This window comes from Molossus molossus, unplaced genomic scaffold, assembly GCF_014108415.1.
Source record: "Molossus molossus isolate mMolMol1 unplaced genomic scaffold, mMolMol1.p scaffold_m16_p_3, whole genome shotgun sequence".
NCBI lineage: Eukaryota > Metazoa > Chordata > Mammalia > Chiroptera > Molossidae > Molossus > Molossus molossus.
The window spans coordinates 31,267,680-31,290,404 of NW_023425366.1; the positions used below are offsets into that span (position 1 = coordinate 31,267,680).

Genomic DNA, 22,725 nt, shown 5'->3' on the forward strand with positions numbered 1-22,725 from the left:
CCAGGCTGTGCTAGGAACACTTCTCAGGTCACAAGAGAAACTTTAAGTTTCCATCAGAGGTGCACTGCTCCCTGTGTTTCTGAGTTTGATGGGTGTTTAACCTCACCTACCCCTCTTGATGCTCCCCATGTCCCATTTCTTTGGGGGTAGGGGTAAGGCTCACAACTGTGTCCCTACTCTGCACAGTGCCTCACCTCCTTGTTAGTAAGACCATGGGGACCACTCCCTTAACCTGTATAACTTCCAGGTAGTCACTGAGAGACTGAATAGGCAAATGGACAAAGGCCAGACCATATATGACAACAGCACTCTGACCCACAGTGTGCTGCAACCAGCCCAGAAAGCCAGACCACAACCTCTGCAGCAATTGGCCCAGAATGGTCAGCACTTAATAACTGTCAGCTTCTTTAATTTTTGACTGTGCTTCCAATTTAGGACCAACCAGAAAAAGACAAATGTGCTCCTCCTAACCAATTACTAGGATGCCCCTCTTCTAGTTAGCTGCTTCAGCTTCCCCAGGCCAACAGCCACCAATCAGCACATTTGAAGCCGTCCCTTTTTCCACTACGAAGCTTTCCCCACTCCTTTGCCCACCTTTGAGTCTCTGCCAAACAGGAGAAAGGGCTAACTCCTTTTATTTAGCAAGCTCTGAGTAAACAGACTTTGCTGTTCTCATTTGGGTGGTCTTTTTAGTTGTCACTGGTCCTCATATCTTTCTGTAGTGCCCTGCCCACCCTGCCCTTCAGATAACCTTCAACCATTCTCTGAGCCTATCCCCACCTCATCTTCAAATCTGTCCCATTTGACAGGAATGACCCTGCCCAACAAGCATCAGCTTTTTCCTGCAGTGACTCATCAATTTCCTCATCAGGCCACTGTGTTCCACCGCAGGTGAGATCTCCAATCACTGTGGTGACACCCACAGAGCCTCATTTTAGCCCCAGCACCGGGGAGCAGTTGCCATAGGGATAGATGCAGCAGGCGGGCGAGAAAAGTGGCTCACTGCAGCCAGCCCACGTCAGGGAGAGGCCGGGCCTGCTGCTGGTCCTTGCTGCTCAACGCCCACCCCCACGTCCTCCTCCTTCCCCTCTCACCTCCTCCCAGCTCCACCCTCACCCCCCAGAGCAAAAAAGGGCTGGGGATTGTCCACGTCGGTCTGTCCCGGATCCTTGTCTTAGCACATCCCCCACGTAGCCTGCTACTGGTTGTCGTCACTTGGTTGTGCAGCTCAGACTCTGTTGCTTAGCAACGAAATAACAAACAACGTAAATCGAGTCTCTGTTGAATCGGCGTGAATGCCTTGTTAACGTCTTCTCAATCTCAGTGCCGCAGCGCCAAGGTTGGGGTGGGGGTGGTCTAAATCTTTTAGGATTAACACATACTGTAAAAGTGTACAAAGCCTAAACGCACATCTTGATAAATTGTAACACCCAGGAACGCACAGAATTCCCTCCGGCACTTCCCATTCAATACCCAATCCCACGGATATTAACGTGACTTCCATAATCATCAATTTGTTCTGCTTTTGAACTTCGTCTGAATGGAATCAAACAGTAAGGACCTTTGGCGTCTGACTTATTTCAATCATCGCTACAACCTTTGGATCCCCTCATTGTTGCCTCCTGCTACACATGCAGCACGCCTCCACCAACTTTTTGTTTTTCCCTGTAACATATTTATAGGTACTGGGGATTATAAGGTAGACATCTTTGGAGTGCCGTTTATTCTGTCACAATGTATTTTGTATATTGTTAAATAATAAACAAATTATTTTGGCAGTAAAAGATGTGATAAGACGGTCTAGATGGACAGCCTCTTGTTCACCCCTGAAACTCTTGCAGGCATCTGACACCAGCCCTTGAAAGCGTCCCTGCCACTTTGGCTGGAGGGCAGCAGAGGGAGCAACTTGTGACATGGTGGCCCAAGGAAGCCCCAAAGGCCAGCCGCCCGGGTGAATGGCTCCCGAATGGGCAGGGGGCAAGATATCCCCTATTTGCCTGCCTCTACGATTCCTGCAGCTGGCACGATTTTTAGAGGCAAAACTAGGACAACCATGGGGCACCTGGGATGTGGTTTCTATTCGAGTAGATGGATTGCAAGCACTCGGTGTTGGTGTTGAACCCGTCTCCGAGCATCTTATGCACGCAGCATCTAGAACTGCTGCCTCCCTTCGAACCCCCTCCGCTTCTTGGCGCACACCCAGCCTGCCCTGCCCACGTTGCCCACCTCCCGGGGCGCGGGTCCCTGGAGATCCCGCCGCTCCCTCTTGCCACACTAGCCCTTGGCCGCCTCGTTTCTGCCTTTTCCGCGCCCCTCTGAACCCCTGCTGCTCCGACACTCTCATTTGCTTTTTTCCCTAACAATAATATTTCGGGTTTTCAAGCCTCCCACCCCTTGCGGTCCCTTTGATTCTGAGCCAGGTCTCACTCGGAGAATCGGACAGATTTCGCTGACTCGGCACCCGGTGTTAGTGCTCCGGATTTCTTTCCCCATCTCCCCCCCTCAGTCTCGGGGGGGCCCTTTGGGGCATCATGCCCATCCAAGGACACCTCCCGTCTTGGCCCTCGGCAGCTCCCACTACCCCCCCCCCCCCCCCCAAGCCTGAGGTCGGCAGCGGCTCCAGAGGGACGGGATCCAGGTGCGGGGTGCCCAGTGGTGGAGCAGGCTGAGGGCCACCACCCTTGGCCTCTGAAACGACCTCTCTGGTCTGGAGGTTCGGTTTTGGTATGTTTCAGAATCTTCGGAAGTTTCTGGGGTGCGTCAGACCCCAACAGCTCCGTTAGTGTCAGGTGCCACCCTATCCCGGGACCGCAGCCCCTGGGAGCTGAGCAGTTGTGCAGGCCCACCCCACGTCTCGCAGGGTCGCCTGGGACCTGTCCTGGCCGCAGGTGCGCATCTCCTTGCGGGCAGCCTTCCCTTGCAGTGGGCAAGAGGCTCTTCACCACCTCCTGCAACTCTGAAAACTCCACCCTACCCTGCTGGAAAGGGGAAGAAGAAGGGGAAACTGAAGCTTGCAGAAAGGGCGGCAGGCCGAGTGCCGGAAGCGTTTTCCAAGGCGATTTACTTGCGCTTAGAACAGAAATGACATACAATATACGGACCTCTGGATACCCTTTGACAGTGCTCAAAAGATTTATTTTTGACCTCTTTTTGGAGCTATAACTTACATATCATAGCATTCAATTCAGTGGTTTAGCATATTCACAGGGGTGTGCAATCATTACCACAAAGAAATTTGAGAACGTTTGTCTCTCTGTAAATATAAACCTGTACCCATTAGCAGTCACTGCTCATTTCCTCCTCACCCACTAGCCCCTAAATGAAATCATATAATATGACATTTTATGGCTGCCTTCTTTTGCTCAGCATAACGTTTTCACAGTTCATCTATGTTGTAGCATGTATCAATAATTCATTCTCTCTTTTTTTTAACCACCAATAATAGCATTCTATTGTTTGAAAATAGCATTTTATTTCTCCATTTATTAGTTGATGGACACTTGGGTTGTATCCACTTTTTGGCTATTTTGAATAATGCAGCTATGAACATTCATGTATAAATATTTGTGTGGGCATATGTTTTCAGTTTTCTTGGCTATATACCTAGGAGTGGAATTGCTGAGTTATATAGCAACTTGAAGCCGAACATTTCAAGGAACCATCAAAGACCTAATTTTAGATCTTTTGGAAAGAGGGGGCTGGGGCCAGTTCAAAAAGCAATTGAATGGATCTGCAACCCAGGTGTTGATGAAGAACCTTCTACACAGAAAGCCTACTATATGGAGACTTAAAAGAGACATTGCTCACTATATTGAGAGGAATAGATAGGGCTCAGGGAGGACTGAATCCAGTGAGGACATCCTCCTCCACGTGAGAAGGAGACAGACATCCCAGCTCCCATCTATAACCCATTCCAGAGGCTTTGCACAGAGAGCAGAAGTCCACAGAAACACCCAGTGGTGGTTGTTTGGAGTGGAGGCTCTGGTGAGGGGGTTGGGAGGAACACAGCTTTACAGCTGTAAGCTGTAATAATATTTACCTCCACATCTGAAAGACTTTGCAGCAGGGAGCAGGGAACAGCATGGGGTAAAGCCCAGCCACGGGAAGAGTGTGTGGTGAACTTGGCAGTGGTGAAGAAATTGGGAGTGGAGGAGACAGGTCCAGAAGGGTAAACTGAGGCCTGACTTCCATGCCAGAAATTCTGGACTTGAACCTATAGGCACGTTCTTCTCAAGAAGTTATTGGAATTAGTTCAGATTGCAGACGGGGTCAGAGGTCTGCATGGCCCTTGTCCCCATTTGAGCATACCTCTTTATTGACAGAGTGTGGCAGGTTTGGCAGTCTGTGGAGGCAGAGGGCCAAGTCTGAGTTGTGTGCACAATGGTTGTTATCCTGCCTTTGTGCCTTCTGCTCCAGGGACCTGCCAGTCTTCCAGCTCTAGTTCCAATTTATGTTCAGGTTTGCCCACATCCTCTTAAGAATTGGATCTTTTCATAATTCTACAACTTTGTGAACTGTTTAGAAATCAGGAAACCAGAGAGAGTTGATATACAATTAGATAATAATAGAGCATTTTAAAATAGCTAATGGATTCCACATTACTTTTCTCTTCATTGATGGCTAAAATCCCCATAAAAACCACAGTGTCAGATGGCTCTAGCTCATCTATAAGTGGTTTCCAATAGTTTTAAAATAAGAATGAATTACATGAAAGCTGGGATGATTACAAGCTTCTGACCCAAAATATATCTTTAGTCTAATTTCATTCAGTTTACAGTTTCAGAGCCAAGAGCTAATTTAATGAGTGTTTATATGAACATTAAACATCATTAATAATAGTGTGGTGCACTGTTAAAGTCATGGCCCCGTAATAGGGTCCCTATGTCCTCATTCCCTTGTAATGTGACTTTGCTGCTCCTCCCTAAATCAAGAGGTGCAACCTATTTCTCCACCCCTGGACTCTGGGCTTGCTTTGGCCAATAGAATGCAGCAGATGTGACACTGTGCAACCTCTGAGACCAGGCCTTAAGAGGTATTGTAAAGTCCATTTTTAATCTCTTAGAACCCATTCTCAAGAAGTTATTGGAATTAGTTCAGATTGCAGACGGGGTCAGAATACCCAGAGACCATGTGGAGAGAGAAGCCCAGCAGGCAGGCACGTAGCCAGACAGACCAGGGCTCCAGAGAAGTGAATGAGGCCATCTCAGACCTTCCAACCTCAGCATTTCCACTGGCTCTTTGAGCTAGAAGAGACCCATAGAAACTTGAGAAACAGCACATTGTTGTTTTAAGCCACTAAATTGTAGGGACATTATTTATGTAGCAATAGATAACTAATACAAATAGTATCCTATATGGTGACAGAATAGTCTTTTTCTATAAAAACTGACCTCATCTCTAAAAACAAATGAGATATTGTCCCATTTTTCAGAGCAGTAAGGGAGTGTTTTCATCTTTGAAATTAAAAAAAAAAGCAGTTCAAAAAAGTTTGTGGGTTTAGATTTGATTGCAAAATACACTAATGTTCACCCATTTTAAAAAAAAAAACTGAGGTGTTTTATTATTCAGACTAAGAGCTGGTGAGGGAGAAAGGATAAGAAATTGATAAATGAGTTCATTGATGGCTTCTTGCTTTGTCTTTATCAGTGCTTTTGCTTGCTTCTGACTCAAAGGAGTTTGAATCCATCTCCCTTTGCATTTGGCTTTGAATTAGCAAAATTGTGCTCTCTTTTCACCACCCTTTCAAGGCCAATGCTTCCTGCACAACAGCTCTCACCACACTGGTATACCACGCTCTCTCCTTGACATCATGACCTTTCTCCGTTGTGGACATTTTCATGAAAACGTATCTCCCAGTCCTGCCTGTGTGTTGAGCGTCGACCTATGCACCAAGAGGTCCCTGGTTTGATTCTTGGTCAGGGCACATGCCCAGATTGTGGGCTCGATCCTCAGTATGGGTGTGCAGGATGCAGCCAATCCATGCTGATGCTTCTACCTCATAGATATTTCTATCTCTCCCTCTCCCTGCCTCTCTCACTCTCTAAAAAACATAAAATAAAAATCTCCCAATATCAGGATTTTAGGAGTGACCTCTTTATTCTTTTATTGTAAAAGCAACACATGATCGGACAAAACTCCTTTTATGGGTTCTTTTGAAATTAAGGAATTGATAACAGAATGTATTCCTCTGCTCTCCAGAATAGTGGGCAACAGATAACTAGAGAAAAAGAATGAATTAAGAAATTACAGTTTATACTTTTGATATTGTCTCTTTTATGTTTTTAATTATATGAATTTCCATACTGTAAATTTTTTATATTTTATTTTTAATTTTATTTTTATTACAGATGTTTCTCCTTTTTTACCCCATTGACACCCTCCTCCTCATCCCCCCCGCCCCATCCCCGGCTTGGTTGTCCATGTCCATTGGTTATGCATACATGCATATAAGTTCTGTGGTTTATCTCTTCCCACTCCCCACCATCCCCCTCTTCTGAGGGTTGTCAGTCTGTATCCTATGTCTGTGTTTCTGGGTCTACCCTATTCCTCAGACTGTTATATTCATTATATTCCATATATAGGTGAGATCATGTGGTATTTGTCTTTTTCTGCTTGGCTTGTTTCACTTAGGATAATACTTTCCAGTTCCCTCCATGTCGTCTCAAAGGATAAGAGATCTTTCTTTCTTGCTACTGCATAGTACTCCATTGTGTATATATACCACTGCTTTTTTATCCATTCTTCTACTGATGGACATTTGGGCTGTTTCCAGATCGTAGCTATTGTAAATAGTTCTGCTATGAACATGGGGGTACATATATTCTTTCTGATTGGTGTTTCAGGCTTCTTAGGGTATATTCCTAGAAGTGGAATCACTGGGTCAAATGACAGTTCCATTTTGAATTTTTTGAGGTAACACCATATTGTTTTCCATAGTGGCTGCACCAGTCTGCATTCCCACCAGCAGTGCACTAGAGTCCCCTTTTCTCCACACCCTGGCCAACACTTGTTTGATGATTTGTTGATGGCGGTCATTCTGACCGGTGTGAGGTGATACCTCATTGTTGTTTTATTTATTTATTTTATTTATTTTTTTGTTATCCTCACCGGAGGACATTTTTTTTTGTTCAGATAGAGTGGGAGGGAGGGAGAGAAAGAGAGAGAGAGAAACATTGGAGTGAAAGGGACACATTGAGTGGTTGCCACCCACACGACCAACCAGGGCCAGGGACAAACTGCAACTGAGGTATGTGCCCTTAGCGGGAACAGAACCTGGTTCACTCTGGATTGCAGGCCAAAGCTCCACCCGCTGAGCCAAACCAGCCAAGGCTCATTGTTGTTTTAATTTGCATCTCTCTGATGATTAGTGATGTCTAGAATTTCTTTATATGTCTCTTGGCCATTTGTATGTCCTGTTTGGAGAGGTGTCTATTCAGCTCCTCTGCCCATTTTTTACTTGGGTTCTTTGTCTTCCTTTTGTTGAGTTGTATGAGTACTCTATATATATTGGAAATTAACACCCTTATCTGATGTATAATTGGCAATGATGTCCTCCCATACAGTGGGTTGCCTTCCCATTTTGATAGTTGTTTCTTTTGCTGTGCCGAAGCTTTTTAGTTTGATGTAGTCCCATGTGTTTATTTTCTCCTTGTTTCTGTTGCCTTAGGTGATGTATCAGTGAAAATTCTGCTGTGTATGATGTTTGAAATTTTGTTGCCTACATTTTCTTCTAGAATTTTTATGGATTCATGAGTCACATTTAAGTCTTTTATCCATTTTGAGTTTATTTTTGAGTTTAATTTTTTGCATGTAGCTGTCCAATTTTCCCAACACTATTTATTAAAGAGGCTGTCTGTACTCCACTGTATGCTCTTGCCACCTTTGTCAAATATTAATTGAGCATATTGCCTTGGGTCCATTTCTGGGTTCTCTATTCTGTTCCACTGGTCTATATGCCTGTTCTTATGCCAATACCAGGCTGTTTTGATTACAGTCGCTTTATAGTATAACCTGATTGATATCTGGTATTGTTCCCACCTACTTTGTCCTTCTTTTTCAAAATTGCTGTGGCTATTTGGGGTCTTTTTTGGTTCCATATGAACTTTTGAAGTATTTGTTCTAGTTCTGTGAAGTATGTCATTGGTATTTAGATGGGGATTGCATTGAATCTATAGATTGCTTAGGGTAATATGGACATTTTAATGATGTTAATTCTTCCAATCCATGAAGAAGGTATGTGCTTCCACTTTTTTATATCTTTCTCTATTTCTTTTTTCAATGTCCTGTAGTTTTCTGCAAATAGGTCCTTTACTTCTTTGGTTAAATTTATTCCTAGGTATCTTAATATTTTGCCGCAATGGTAAATGGGATGGTTTTTCCAGTTTCTTTTTCTGTGAGTTCATCATTGGTGTATAAGAATGCCGTCAATTTCTTGACGTTAATTTTGTATCCTGCTACTTGCCAAATTCATTTATTAAGTCTAATAGATTTTTGATGGAGTCTTTAGGATTTTCTATGTATAATATCATGTCATCTGCAAATAATGACAGTTTCACTTCCTCCTTTCCAATTTGGATCCCTTTTATTTTTTCTTCATGTCTGATTGCTGTGGCTAAGACTTCCAGTACAATGTTAAATAAGAGTGGTGAAAGTGGACATCCCTGTCTTGTTCCTGTTCTTAAGGGAAATGCTTTTAGTTTCTGCCCATTGAGTATGATGTTGGCTGTAGGTCTTTCATATATGGCCTTTATTATGTCGAGATATGATCCCTCTATTCCCACATTGCCAAGCGTTTTTATCAGAAATGGATGCTGGATGTTGTCAAATGCTTTTTCAGCATCTATTAATATGATCTTGTGGTTTTTATTCTTCATTTTATTTATGTGGTGTATCACATTTATTGATTTGCAAATATTGTACAAGCCTTGCATCTCTGGGATGAATCCCACTTGGTCATGTGAATAATTTTTTTAATGTATTGCTGAATCCGATTTGCTATTATTTTGTTCAGGATTTTGGCATCTATGTTCATCAGGGATATTGGCCTGTAATTTTCTTTCTTTGTAGTGTCTTTTTCTGATTTTGGAGTTAGAATTATGCTGGCCTCATAAAATGAGTTTGAAAGTCTTCCTTCTTCTTGAATTTTTTGAAATAGTTTGAGGAGAATGGGTGTTAGTTCTTTTTTGAATGTTCGGTAAAACTCCCCTGTGAAGCCATCTGGGCCTGGGCTTTTGTTTGCTGGGAGAGTCTTGATTACCTCTTCAATTTCCTTAGTTGTTATTGGTCTGTTCAAGTTTTCTATCTCTTCCCAGTCCAGTTTTGGGAGACTGTGTGTTTCTAGAAATTTGTCCATTTCACTTAGATTGTCGAATTTGTTGCCATATAATTGTTCATAGTAGCTGTTAATGATATTTTGTATTTCTGTGGTGTCAGTTGTTACTTTTCCTTTTTTATTTCTGATTTTGTGTATTTGGGTTCTCTCTCTTTGTTTCTTGGTGAGTCTAGCTGAGGGCCCATCAGTCTTGTTTATCTTTTCGAAAAACCAGCTCTTTGTTTCACTGATTCTTTGAATTGTTTTTTTTGGTCCCTATGTCATTTATATATGCTCTGATCTTTACTATTTCCTTCCTTCTACTTGCTCTGGGGTTTTCTTTTTGTTTGCTTTCTAATTCTTTAAGTTGTGAGATTAGACAGTCAATTAGAACTTTTCTTGTTTCTTTAGGTAGGCCTGAAGTGCTATGAACTTCCCTCTCAGAACTGCTTTTGCTGCATCCCATAGATTTTGTGTTATTGTGTGTTCATTTTCATTGGTTTCCAGAAAGTTTTTAATTTCTTCCTTGATCTCCTTGGTAACCCATTCATTGTTTAATAACATGCTATTTAGCCTCCATGTGTTCAAATGTCTCTGCATGTTCTTGTTGCAATTGATTTTTAGGTTCATGCCATTGTGATCTGAGAAGATACTTGATATGATTTCAATTTTCTTGAACTTGTAGAGATTTAGTTTGTGTCCTATCATGTGGTCTATCTTTGAGAATGTCCCATGTGCACTTGAGAAGAATGTGAATTCTGTGGTTTCAGGGTGTAATTCTCTGTAGATATCTATTAAATCCATTTTGTCTAGGGCTTTATTTAGAGCCTCTGTTTCCTTGCTAATTTTTTGTCTAGAGGATCTATCCAGTGGTGTCATCAGGGTGTTGAAGTCCCCTGCTATGACTGTGTTGCTGTCGATTTCTCCTTTGATGTCCTCCAGAAGATTTTTAATATATTTTGGTGTGCCTATATTGAGTGCATGTATGTTTATCACAGTTATATCTTCCTGTTGGATAGATCCTTTCAATATTATGTAGTGACCTTCTTTGTCTCTAGTTATGGCCTTCATTTTGAAATCTATTTTATCAGATATGAGTATTGCTACCCCAGCTTTTTTTTCTTTTGGTTTGCTTGGAAGATTTCTTCCCATCCCTTCACTTGCAACCTATGTGAGTCTTTTGTTTTGAGGTGGGTCTCTTGTAAACAACATATAGATAAGTCATGTTTTTTATCCAATCAGCTACTCTTTGTCTTTTTATCGGAGCATTCAGTCCATTTACATTTAAGGTGGTTATTGATATGTACTTATTTATTGCCATTGGTTGATTTTTTGTGTAGTTTGGTTGTATTTTTCTTCCTATTTCTTTTACTAATTATAGCAGTCCGTTTAACATTTCTTGCAGTGCTGGTTTGGTGCTAATGTATTCCTTTAGCCTTTTTTTGTCTGGAAAGCTCCTTATTTGACCTTCTGTTTTGAATGACAGCCTTGCTGGGTAGAATAGTCTTATATTCAGATCCTCATTTTTGGCATTTTGATTACTATGTGTATTTTTGTGGGCCTGTTTGGGTTCTTCTTACTTGGGGCTCTCTGTGCTTCTTGAATTTGAATGCCTTCTTCCTTCACCAAATTAGGGACGTTTTCTGAAACTATTTCTTTAAATATATTCTCTAACCCTTGCTCATTTTCTTCTTATTCGGGAACTCCTATAATGCAAATATTATTACGTTTCCAGGTGTCCCACAGTTCTCTTACACTGTCTTCCTGTTTTTTAATTGTTTTTTCCTTTTGGTTTTCTGATTGGTTGATTTTTTTCTACCCTGTCTTCTAATTTACTGATTTGGTCCTCAGTTTCCTCTACTGTGCTGTTTAGACCTTCCAATGTGTTCTTTATTTCTGATATGTCATTCTTGATTTCTTCTTGGTGGTTTTTAATTTTCAATTGGTTGATTTTCAACATTTCTATGTTCTTACTCATGCTGTTAAGCTTCCTCAAGATCATGGCTCTGAATTCTAGCTCTGTTAACTTGCTTAACTGCTCCACATTTATCTCATCTTTGGTAGAGGTCTCTTGTGGTTTCATTTGGATTTTGTTTCTTTGTTTCACCATCTTGGCTATCACAGTGGGCTTTCAAGCCTGCCAAATTTTCCCTGTGGGTATTGGTGTTCTGCTATTTGTTATTCCTTCTACTGGGTTTGGATGAGTGAGGGAGGGCACACGTTAAACACCACTGTCAAGTCTTACTTTCCTGGATAGAGTTGCTAGCCCAGGAATGGTACAGTTATCTTCTAGCTTTTTGCCTGGAGGCTATCAGTAGCAGTTACTTGAAGAGCTTTGGTTTCTCAGTTGAATGAAAAACTACCTCAGGTGCTCAGCATAAGGGGATTTCCTGAGGGTGCGGCAGATGCTGGTTGTTAATGAGCCTCAATTTGCATTTCAATGGCCCACCTGGGTTTGGTTGAATCTCCGAGGGAGGGGCTGCCACCTCTCCTCAGAGCCCTGGGAAGAAGTAAGATGGCCACCGTCCTGCATGGCTGCAACTCTGCAAAATCTCTGAGCCCCCTCCAAATCCCAAGTGTCCCCACACAATTCCAGTCCAGTCCACTCTCCCTCTGCCAGAGCCCAAGGTGAGTGGTTGTGGCTATTTTAGCGTCTGTCCTGGCTCTGCACTGTAGAGCTGCTTGGGAGTTGAACCCCAGGGCACTGCTCACAACTAAGGCTATTGCTGTCTGTGGGCTCCCAGCCCCCACTCTTGCGCCTGCACAATCCTACCAGGATAGAGTCAGTGTCCCTGGTTATATGATCCTTGCAAGCTGGTTTTTTGTTGCTTTTTAACTACGATCTGTCTTTATTTTAGTTGTAATTCCAGTTTGGTTGTGGTAGATGGTCTGTGTAGCTTCCATTCACTCTGCTGCCATTTTGGAATCTTCTAAGTTTTTCATTTTGGTGCCCAGTTCTGTATGTTTCAACATATGTGGAAATATGTGTATCCATCATCATAATCAGGACAAAGAACCTCCTACCTCAGAAAACTCCCTTGTGTACCCTTCTGTTGTGAAACCCTCTGTCAACCCCCTGTCCCTGGCACCCACTGGTCTGTTCTCTCTTCCTATAGTTTTGCTTTCCCAGAAGGTCATATAAATGGAATCATTTAGTATGTATCTTTTAAAGAGTGGCTTCTGAAAATGCATAAAAGAACCTGTGAATTTTTATTTTCGGAAGCATGTATCTTAGTCTGTTGAGATCTTGCTTTCAGGTATATTCTCTGTTTGGCTCAAATATATTTTTATAAAAATTCTTTACAGGTCTGGACATTCTTACATAGACAAATTCTACCTTCATAATTCTAACAGCACACAGTATCATTAAATTTTTGTTTGTTACTGGATAAGTCACTTGCTATTTTCTTTTTGTTTGTTTGTTTGTTTTTTAATCCTCACCTGAGGACATTTTTCTATTTTTTGTTCAGATAGAGTAGGAGGGAGAGAGAGAGAGAAAGAGAGAGAGAGAGAGAAACATCGATGTGAAAGAGACACATCGAGTGGCAGCTACTCACACAACCCAACCAGGGCTGGGGAGAAACTGCAACTGTGGTATATGCCCTTAGTGGGAACTGAACCCAGGTCTCTATGGACCACAGGCTGATGCTCTAACTGCTGAGCCAAACCGGCCAGGGCACCACTTGCTATTTTCATTCTCTGTTTCCTCATTTACCAAACAAGTAAGTTAAATTGGAGAATTCAAAAATGGCAGCAGAGTGGATGGAAGCTACACAGACCATCTTCCAGGACAAAACTGGAATTACAACTAAAATAAAGACAAATCGTTGGAGAAAACCAACAGAAAAGCAGCTAGAGAGGCCCATATAACCAGGGACAGAAAAAAAGGACATCAAATCAAGCCTGGTAAAAACTGCAGAGGCGCAAGAGGGTGGGCTGGGTGCCCAAGAACAGCACCTGTTTTAACTGGGAGAAGCTCCCTCAGGGTTAAAATCCCAAGCCAGTTCCACAGTGTAGAAGGCCAGGACAGAGCACTAAATTAGCTACAGCCATTCACCTTGGGCTCCAGCAGAGGGAGGGCAGACTGGACTGGAACTGTGTGGAGAGACTCGGGATTTGGAGAGCACTGGAAGTTTTGTGCTGACTCACTCCCTCATAGGACAGTAGCCATATTACTCAAAGAGCCCCAGAACCCCAGGGAGAAGCTACAGCTGTTCCCTCAGGAATTTAACATTACATGGCCATGCCAAAAGAATGCAAGTTGAGGCTCATTAATAGCCAGCAAGCCTCTGACTCACCCTCTGGAAATCCTCTTACCCTGAACACCTGAGGGATTTTTTTCCAACCCAAGGCTCATTAAGTAACTGAGACTAATAGCCTCTAGGCCAAAAGCCAGAGAATAACTAAACATTTCCTGGGCTTGCAAATCTACCCAGGAAAGTAAGACTTGACAATGGTTTTAACGTGGGTCCTCCCACACTCATCCAAACCTAGTAAAGGGAGACACAATCAGTGGAACACCAACACCCACAGAAAAATTTTCTCAGGCTCCAAAACCTACCAAGATAGCCAAAATGGTGAAACAAAGAAACAAATCCCAAATGAAAGAACAAGATAATTTGACAGATGATGAAATAAATGAATGGAAATTGAGCAAGATATTTGAGGGAGAGTTCAGAGTAATAATCGGGAGGAAGCTGAACAGCATGAATAAAGATATAGAAGCAATGAAAACCAACCAATTGGAAATGAATAATGGCAGTTCAGAAATAAAGAACACATTGGAAGGAATAACCAGCAGAGCAGAGGAAACTGAGGATCAGATAGGTGAATTAGAAGACAGGGTAGAAAAAAAATCACCCAGTCAGAGAACCAAAAAGAAAAAACTAATAAAAAACAGGAAGAAAGCCTAAGAGAACTGTGGGAGAATATGAAACGTGACAACATCAGCATCATAGGTGTTCTGGAAGAAGAAGAAAATCAGCAAAAGTTAGAGAATATATTTGAAGAAATTGTGACAGAAAATTTCCCTAACTTGGTGAAGGAAAAAGGAATACAAGTTCAAGAAGCACAGAGAGCCCCAAGTAAGAAGAACCTAAACAGGTCCACACCAAGGCACATGGTAATTAAAATGCCAAAAATTAAAGACAAAGGGAGAATCCTAAAAGCAGCAAGAGATAAGCAGCAGGTTACCTACAAAGGAACCCCCATAAGGCTCTCAGCTGACTTCTCAACAGAAACACTACAGGCCAGAAGGGAATGGCATGAAGTAATCAAGGTAATGAAAAACAAGGAACTGAATCTAAGACTACTCTATCCAACATGGCTATCATTCAAAATAGAAGGTGAAATAAAGAGCTTCACAGACAAAAAAAAAAAAAAAAGGCTAAGGAAATACATTAGCACCAAACCAGCACTCCAAGAAATGTTAAGAGGACTGCTGTAATTAGTAGAAGAAAGAGGAACAAAAATATAACTAAACAAAAATGACAATAAATTAGTACATATCAATACTAACCTTAAATGTAAATAGATTGAATGCTCTGATCAAAAGACACAGAGTAGCTTTTGGGATGAGAAAGCATGACTCATCTATATGTTGTTTACAAGAGACCCACCTCACAACAAAAGACTCACAGGTTGAAAGTAAAGGGATGAAAAAAAATCTTCCAAGCAACAGAAAGGAAAAAAGAGCTGGGGTAGCAATACTCATATCCAATAAAATAGACTTCAAAATGAAGGCCATAACTAGAGACAAGAAAAAGGCCACTACATAATATTGAAAGGATCTATCCTACAGGAAGATATAACTTTGGTAAACACATATGCACCCAATATAGAAGCACCAAAATATATTTTAAAACTTCTGGAGGACTACAAAGGAATAATTGACAGCAATACAATCATAGCAGGAGACTTCAACACCCTACTGACATCACTGGATAGATCCTCTAGGAAGCAGAGACTCTAAATCATGCACTAGATCAAATGGGTTTAATAGGTATCTACAGAGAATTACACCCCAAAACCACAGAATTTACATCCTTCTCAAGTGCACATGGGACATTCTCAAAGATAGACCACACGTTAGGACACAAACTAAGTCCCTACAAATTCAAGAAGATTGTAATCATATCAAGCATCATTTCAGATCACAATGGCATAAAACTAGAAATCAATTACAACAAAAACATTTAAACACATGGGGGCTAAATAGCATGTTATTAAATAATGAATGGGTTTAAGGAGATCAAGGAAGAAATTAAAAACTGCCTGGAAACCAATGAAAATGAACACACAACACAAAACCTGTGGGATGCAGCAAAAGCAGTCCTAAGAGGGAAGTTCATAGCACTACAGGCCTACCTCAAGAAACAACAACAAAAAAATTTTAACTGACTATCTAACCTCACGACTTAAAGAACAAGAAAGCAAACAAAAGAAAAAACCCAGAGCAAGTAGAACGTAAGAAATAGTAAAGATCAGAGCAGAAATAAATGACATAGAGACTAAAAAAAAACAATTCAAAAGATCAATGAAAAAAAGAGCTGTTTCTTTGAAAAGATAAACAAGACTGATGGACACTTAACTAGACTCACCAAGAAACAAAAAGAGAGGACTCAAATAAACAAAATCAGAAACAAAAGAAAAGTAACAACTGACACCACAGAAATACAAAGAAAGGATCGTTAACAAATACTATTAACATTTATACGCCAACAAATTGAACAATCTAGCCAAAATGGACAAATTTCTAGAAGCACATAATCTCCCAAAACTGAATGGCAAAGAGATAGAAAACTTACACAGACCAATAACAACTAAGGAAATTGAAGATATAATCAAGGAACTCCCAGCAAACAAAAGCCCGGGCCCAGACAGCTTCACAGGGGAGTTTTACTGAACATTCAAAGAAGTAATACCCATTTTCCTCAAAGTATTCCAAAAAATTCAAGAAGAAGGAAGAGTTCCAAACTTGTTTTATGAGACCGGCATAATTCTAATTCCAAAACCAGATAAGGACACTACAAAAAAGTAAAACTACAGTCCAATATTCCTAATGAACATAGATGCCAAAATCTTTAACAAAATATTAGCAAATCGAATCTAGCAATACATTAAAAAAATTATTCAACACGACCAAGGGGGATTCATCTCAGGGATGCTGGCTGGTACTATCTTCGCAAATCAATAAATGTAATACACCACATAAACAAAATGAAAGATAAAAACCATATGATCATATTGGTGGATGCTGAAAAAGCATTCGCCAAAATCCAGCACCCATTTCTGATAAAAAATGCTTAGAAATGTGGGAATAGAAGGATCATATCTCGACATAATAAAGGCCAAATATGAAAGACCTATAGCCAACATCATACTCAATGAGCAAAAGCTAAAAGCATTTCCCTTAAGAACAGGAACAAGACGGGGATGCCCACTTTCACCACTCTTAATTAACATAATACTGGAAGTCTTAGCCACAGCAATTAGACATGAAGAAAAAGTAAAAGGGATCCAAATTGGAAAGGTGGACGTGAAAGTGTCATTATCTGCAGGTGACATGATATTATACATAGAAAACCCTAAAGACTCCATCAAAAATCTACTAGATTTAATAAACAAATTTGGAGTACAGCCTCACTAGCTGCCACTTTCAGAATCTGGCATTATGGCTACCGCCATATCCCACTCCGTTTTTCTCTCCCCACTGTTTCCCTTTTTCTTGTTCCTCCTCCTCCTCCTCCTCCTCCTCTCCACTCCACAGGGCAGCAGCGGCCTGCACACTAAGGGTGCCCTGACCCTGGATTCAGTCCCTTTCTACAAGGTCATTCCCAAAAGCAAGTTTGTCTTGGTGAAGTTCGACACCCAGTACCCATACGGTGAGAAACAGGATGAGTTCAAGCATCTGGCTGAAAACGCAGCCTCCAGTGATGATCTCTGGTGGCAGAGGTAGGGATCTCAGATTATGGGGACAAGCTGAATATGGAGCTGAGTGAGAAATACAAGCTGGACAAGGAGAACTACCCAATCTTCTACCTCTTCCGGGATGGGGACTTTGAGAACCCAATCCTATATAGTGGGCGGTTAAGGTGAGAGCCATCCAGCGCTGGCTGAAGGGGCAAGGTGTCTACCTAGATCTGCCTGGTTGCCTACCTACATATGACACCCTTGCTGGAGAGTTCATCAGGGCCTCTGCATGGAGGCCCGCCAGGCCCTCTTGAAGTGGGGGCAGGACAACCTTGCAAGTGTGAAGGAGACTGAGAAGAAGTGGGCCGAGCAGTACCTGAATATCATGGGGAAGGTCTTAGACCAAAGTGAGGACTTCCCAGCTTCAGAGATGACCCAGATCACCAAGCTGATTGAGAAGAACAAGATGAGTGATGGGAAGAAGGAAGAGCTCCAAAAGAGTTTAAACATTTTGACTGCCTTCCAGAAGAAGGGGGCAGAGAAGGAGGAGCTATAAAAAGGAACTCTAAGGTTTTCCAGAGTTTGGTGGGAGTGAAGAGGGAGATTACCTGCTGGCTGTGAGACCCTCTTGGGATATAAAAAATTTGAGCATGCCAAGACATTAATGGTGATATATGTTTGGGACATCTCTGTTGCTACTCATGTACAGCTAGAAAACTGATTCAGAAGCCTGTAAATTTCCCTCTCAGAAGGAATTGGTGCTATAAAGAATGTACTGCCCACATCGTTGAAAGGTGTAATTCTGCTCCAATTAAAGTTTCCATGTTTTGGTTAAGTGGAAAAATAAATTTAAAAAATAAACAAATTTGGCAGGGTAGCAGAAAACAAACTTAACATCAAGAAATCAATGGCATTCTTATACACCAATAATGAACTCAGTGAAAGAGAAAACTAAGAAAACAATCAATTTGCTATTGAGGAAAAAAAAAATTTTTTTTTAAATACCTAGGAATAAACTTAACCAAAGAAGTAAAAAAAAAAAAACTATTTGCAGAAAACTACAGGATATTGAAAAAAAGAAATAGAGGAAGATATAAAAAAGTGGAAGCACATACCTTGTTCATTAATTAGAAGAATTAATATCATTAAAATATACATACTACCCAAAGCAATCTATAGATTCGATGCAGTCCCCATTAAAATACCAATGACATATTTCACAGAACTAGAACAAATACTTCAAAAGTTTATATGGAACCAAAAAAGACCCCGAATAGCCACAGCAATCTTTAAAAAGAAGAACAAAGTAGGAGGAATCACAATACCGGATATCAGATTATACTACAAAGCCATTGTAATCAAAACAGCCTGGTACTGGCACAAGAACAGGCATATAGATAAATGGAACAGAACAGAGAATTCAGAAATGGACCCAAGACATTAAGCTTAATTAATATTTGACGAAGGAGGCAAGAGCATACAATGGAATAAAGACAGCTTCTTTAATAAATGGTGTTGAGAAAATTGGACAGGTACATGCAAAAAAAATGAAACTAGACCACCAACCTACACCATACACAAGTACAAACTCAAAATGGATAAAAGACTTCAATGTGACTCATGAATCCATAAAAATCTTAGAAGAAGCTGTAGGCAACAAAATTTCAGACATCATAAGCAGCAGAATTTTCACTCATATATCATCACGTAAGGCAACAGAAACAAGGAGAAAATGAACACATGGGACTACATCAAACTAAAAAGCTTCTGCACAGCAAAAGATACAGCCATCAAAATGGAAAGGCAACCCACTGTATGGGAGAGCATAATTGCCAACGATACATCAGATAAGGGGTTACTTTCCAATATATACAGAGTGCTCATACAACTCAACAAAAGGAAGACAAATAACCCAATTAAAACATGGGCAGAGGAACTAAATAGACACCTCTCCAAACAGGACATACAAATGGCTAAGAGACATATGAAGAAATGCTCAACATCACTAATCATCAGAGAGATGCAAATTGAAACAACAATGAGGTATCACCTCACACCTATCAGAATGGCCACCATCAATAAATCATGAAACAACAAGTGTTGGTGAGGGTGTGGAGAAAAGGGGACTCTAGTGCACTGCTGGTGGGACTGCAGACTGGTGCAGCCACTATGGAAAACACTATGGTGTTACCTCAAAAAATTAAAAATGGAACTGCCATTTGACCCAGTGATTCCACTTCTAGGAATATATCCTAAGAAGCCTGCAACAGTAATCAGAAAGAATATATGTACCCCTATGTTCATAGCAGCACTATTTACAATAGTGCTGGAAACAACCCAAATGTCCATTAATAGATGAGTGGATAAAAAAGCTGTGGTACATGTACACAATGGAACACTATGCAGGTGTAAGGAAAAAAGATCACTTATTGTTTGAGATGACATGGAAGGACCTGGAGAGTATTATGCTAAGGGAAATAAGCCAATCAGAGAAAGACAAATACCACATGATCTCACTTATTTGTGGAATATAATGAACAACAAAAAAAGCTGATGAACAAAATAGACCCAGAGATATAGAAAGCAGTACAGTTCAGATTGACAAACTTCAGAGGAGGAGGATAGGGGGTAAGGAATGAGATTAACCAAAGAACTTATATGCATGTGTGTGTAACCAATGGCATAGACAACAATGCTGGGGGGGGGGGGGGGAGGCGGCAGGGAGAAGGGTATCTGAGGGAAAAAGGAGAAACATCTGTAACAAAAATAAATGAATGAATGAATAAATAAATAAATAGAGATAGACTGGCTTCTTTTACTCACCCTTCCACATTCGGGAGTATACAAATAATTTGTTGTTTTTTATATATGAGTAATATTTCATTGTATGGATGTATCACCATTTGTTTATCCATTCACTCATTGAAAGAGTTTTGGAGCCCTGACCGATTTGCTCAGTGGTTAGAACGCCGGCCCGTGCACCAGAGTCACAGGTTAGATTTCAATCAAGGGCACGTACCTCAGTTATGGTTCACCCCGGCCTTGGTTGGGTTGTGCGGGAGGCAACCAGTCGACGTGTCTCTCTCACATCAATGTTTCTTTTTCTCTCTCTCCCTTCCACTCTATCTGAAGATAAACAAAAAAATATCCTCAGGTGAGGATTAAAAAAAAAAAGAGTGAGCCCTGGCCGGTTTGGCCCAGTGGTTGGAGCGTTGGCCTGCAGACCAGAGAGTCCCAGGTTGGGTTCCCGCTAGGGGCACATTCCAAAAAAAAAAAAAAAAATGAAAAAAAAAAGAAAGATGGTTGGATTGTTTCCAGTTTGAGACAACTATGAATAGAGGTGCTATAAATGTCTCATTTTATTATTTAAATTTTTTTTTTACATTGATTTTTAGGGAGAGAGAGGGGAATGATAGGAAGAGAGAGATAGCAACATCGACGAGAGAGATCATCCATTGGCTGCCTCCTGCATGTTCCCTAACAGGATTTGGTCCACAATCTGGGCATGTGCCCCGACCTGGAATCGAACCCGCGACCTCTTGGTGCATGGGTCAATGCTCAACCACTGAGTCACATCGGCTGGGCTAAATGTCTCATTTTAATTCATAAAAATGTAATGCTGTTTATTTCAAAACTACTTTATCAGCAGAAATATTAAAACAGCTTATGATACTTTGATATTTATTAAAAGTGTATATTCTAGTAGTTTTAGGGGGGTTAAAGGTGCATTTTCTTTGCTTTATCAATTTTATTCGATAAATATCTTTTATAAAATAACTACCATTGCCCTGGCTGGTTTGACTCATCGATTAGAGTGCTGGCCTGCAGTCAGGAGACACCCGGGTTTGGTTCCTGCTAAGGGTATGTACCTTGATTGCAGTTTGTCCCCAGCCCTGGTTGGGTCGTGCAGGTGGCAGCCACTCGGTTTGTCCCTTTCATATCAATGTTTCTTTCTCTCTCTCGTCCTCTCTCCCCCTCCCACTCTATCTGAACAAAAAGTGGAAAAATGTCCTCGGGTTAGGATAAAAAAAATAATAAATAAATAAAACAAAATAACTACCATAACTTAATATGTCCCCACTAATTATGACAATTCAAGACAAAGTATGATCAAATCCATATAACAGACACAAACACAGTAAAGTGATATATTGAAGCATGTCAATCTTACACACAATCTGAAAATAAAGAGATAATAATAAATTTTTGTTTTAATTTGATGCATTTTTGGTTTGACCTTAGAAAGTACTCAATATGTTGGCAACTAGAAATGGACAAAGCATGACATAGATTTGTTGATATGTTTTTTGGCATCCTTGAGGGTAGTTTTCAGTACAGAAAAAACTTTCAGGTGTTCATTTTGGCTTTACATTTTAATTTTCAATATATGAAAGTTACAAATCCTTATTATTTTATAGGTTATTAAAATTGAGGTTAGGGTACACTCTCCCTCCAGGGAGTGTACCCCTGCCTTTCCCTTCCTCCTCTTCTTCCCCCACCGGCATGCACCCTCTAAACTCGAAGGGTCCTCAGGAGATTTGCAACCAGGAGAGGTTGTCCCAGGAGAATCCCCTGAACCTGACCCAAGGCCCCCTTTTCACTGAGTCTCCAGTGAGCTGTAGCAGCCTGGTTGGCTCCCTTCTTTCCAGAGAGTCAAAGCAGCCCCGCTCACTCTCTCTCCTGCTGCTGCTTCTAGCTCAGGCCCTTCCTTGTTTCACTGTCCGCAGCTTTAATAAACTTACTTTCAAAAAATGTGAGGTTGCAGATCTCGTTTTTCTTATTATACACCTAGCAAATCTGAGGCATCAGTTTTCAAAAGTCCGGATAATACGTGGTCCCATTTACTTGCTTAGTTAACCATCTTCAAAATTTTTTGACTGCATTTATAAATGGAATGTGACTGATTTCCTTCTTAAAGTATTTTGTCATCTGAATTAACAACAACAAAGAAGTCCCTGAATTCTAAATAATTATAGGCATTCTAATAAATTAAATTTACAAAGGAAGCAAAACTTAAGTTCTCTTCATTGTTTCAACATAGTATATAAACTCAGTAAGACTTTAACCTCAAACCACAGGTCTAAGGTAACTATTAGGTGCACATTTTAAATCGGTGTTACATGGCTGGTCTTCCAATAGGTCAACTTCTCTTAATCCTTCCAAGTACATAAAGTACCAAATATGCACATATCCTACTTAACAAATTTCATAGTAACACTATGGTTTTGATTCTCTTAAAGTTTTTGATAATTATAAGTCTTCCCTGATTAAAAAACATTTACCCACAGGAGAGGATAGCACCCTCCCCATTAACTGAGGCTACTCGGGCCTAGGGCTTCGGGCAAACATGAGTCCTGATGTTGCTGAAGATCTCACGTGGATTTTCTCACTGCCTGCCAGTCACGCATAGCCCTTTGTACAGTTGTTTTGGCAGTGACTCCATAGCCTCAAGAAGGTGTGTTGGTGTTACCCATATAAATATGCTTCAGTCACACACGTTGCTA

General features: G+C 41.0%; 1 protein-coding gene and 1 pseudogene across 1 annotated transcript in view; both read left to right on the forward strand.

Annotated features, from left to right (window-relative positions):
• Window positions 1-851: 851 nt before the first annotated feature.
• Window positions 852-22,725, forward strand: part of CMBL (carboxymethylenebutenolidase homolog) — a 52,952-nt gene continuing 31,078 nt past the window's right edge. Inside the window, exon 1 of the mRNA XM_036279122.1 lies at window positions 852-891. The gene's annotated coding sequence lies outside the window, so the exon portion shown is untranslated. The remainder of the gene's footprint in view (window positions 892-22,725) is intronic.
• On the forward strand, window positions 16,983-17,777 carry LOC118641680 (annotated as a pseudogene).